We start from the raw sequence: 1973 nt of genomic DNA on the forward strand, positions 1-1973 counted from the left end.
GTTGACTATGTGGAAATCAGTTATTAACTCCAGAACCTGGGTGTCAAAAAGCAAAAATAAATACAGGCAGGAAGATTTCCTGTGGAAGGAATCTGCCAGATGCAGTGAAACATCTGGATCTGTATTTCACAGGGAACAATCAAGAAATATATTACAAACAATTATATTAAATTATGAAATAAATTAAAAGAGATCTTGAATTATCTTACCCCAAATACACCATTTATTTCAAATGATGCCAATTCTAATCCCAGAAAAAGATTTAAAAGAATGGCAAAAAAAACCTGTTCATAAATTTATATGGAAAGAAAAAAAACCCTAGAATAAAAGTTAACATTTTACAAGACCCAAAAGGCAGAAATAGTCTTGCTCTTCAAAACTTCCAACTATATAATAGAGCAAGCTGTCTGCCACAGCAAACATAATGAATAAAAAAGTCCCTAAACAGTAGTACATCAATGTTGGAAGGAGTTGGCATAATTCAGGGGTAGGCAACCATGGCTCTTTTATGACTCGTGGGCTTCAACTCCCAGAATTCCTGAGCTGGCTCAGGAATTCTGGGAATTGAAGTCCACGAGTCATAAAAGAACCAAAGTTTCCTACCCCTGGCCTAGTTAGTGGGCTTCACAGATATTTATGTTACAGGGACATGAAAGAGGACGAACATTTTACACGATGTATTATAAAACAAAGCTTGATAAAAGTATGGAACGCCGTAAGGAAAAGTCCAACAATTTCACTGCTAGAGACTTTTATAAACATAGGTCGTCCTCGACTTACAACAGTTCATTTAAATGGCCGTTTGAAGTTACAACAGCACTGAAAAAAGTGACTGATGACCATTTTTCACAGTTACCACCTTTCTAGCATCTCCATGGTCACATGATCAAAATTCAGACACTCAGCAACTGACTCATATTTATGACGGTTCAGTATCCTGGGTTATTGTAATCACTTTTTGCAACCTTTTGACAAGCAAAGTCAATGGGGAAGCCAGATTCATTTAACAACCGGGTTACTAATTTATCAACTGCAGTGATTCACTTAATAACTGTGGGAAGAAAGGTTGTACAATGGGGTAAAACTCACTTAACAAATGTCTCACTTAACAACAGAAAATTTGGGTTCAATTATGGTCGTAAGTCGAGGAAAACCTGTACTTTTTATGCTGGAGACAACTGTAGTAAGATACTGCAAGTACAATTACAAACTTTATGCAGATATGCTCCTTTCAGACTCCATGAATGGACTAAAGATGCAGCAAGAATTACTTGGCAATCTCCATCCATAATTCCCAAGATAGACAAATTATTTAGTAATAAATGCTGGAAATGTTATGAGAAATAAGGAACATCTTACTATATATATTAGAAATGTACAAAATCTCAAAAGTACTCAGAAAATACACAGCAAATCAAATTTGAAATGACACATTTTCTTTTACTATTTTTACTATCAACAAAATCAGCACAATTTATTAAGATAACCCTGAAGACGAATCCTAACTGGGTCCTAAAGGCAGTCAGTCGAAAAGTAAAAAGCTTTGCTCTCTCCAGTGCACTCTAGTCAAAACTTTATGAGCTGATTTTCTTTCTGCAGGTCCTCAAGGCAAAAAGCTGCAGAAAGATTTTCTCCACTTGCTTCCTTTCCTCTGAACCAGACATGTCAAACTCGCGACATCACGTTACGTCGCACAACGTATCGGAGCTTTTCCCCCATTGCCGGCAATGGGGTGGGTGCGGTTTCGTCGTGACGCGTCCGGCCCGCAGGTCGGCAGTTTGACACCCCTGATTGGATTTGTTGTGATTCCGTGCCAGCCTGTGTTCCCAACAGCTGAGTCTGAGGAATCTGAGGAGGAGGTGGAGGAGGCCGTTGAGGGGCCATCAGGGTCAGAGGGAGGCTCTGATGAATTACAAGACTCACGGCTTGATGAAGAGCCTGGCCCCTCCAGTCGTGTTTCTGATGAAGCTCAG

This window comes from Protobothrops mucrosquamatus, unplaced genomic scaffold, assembly GCF_001527695.2.
Source record: "Protobothrops mucrosquamatus isolate PMUCROS unplaced genomic scaffold, P.Mucros_1.0 scaffold1605, whole genome shotgun sequence".
NCBI lineage: Eukaryota > Metazoa > Chordata > Lepidosauria > Squamata > Viperidae > Protobothrops > Protobothrops mucrosquamatus.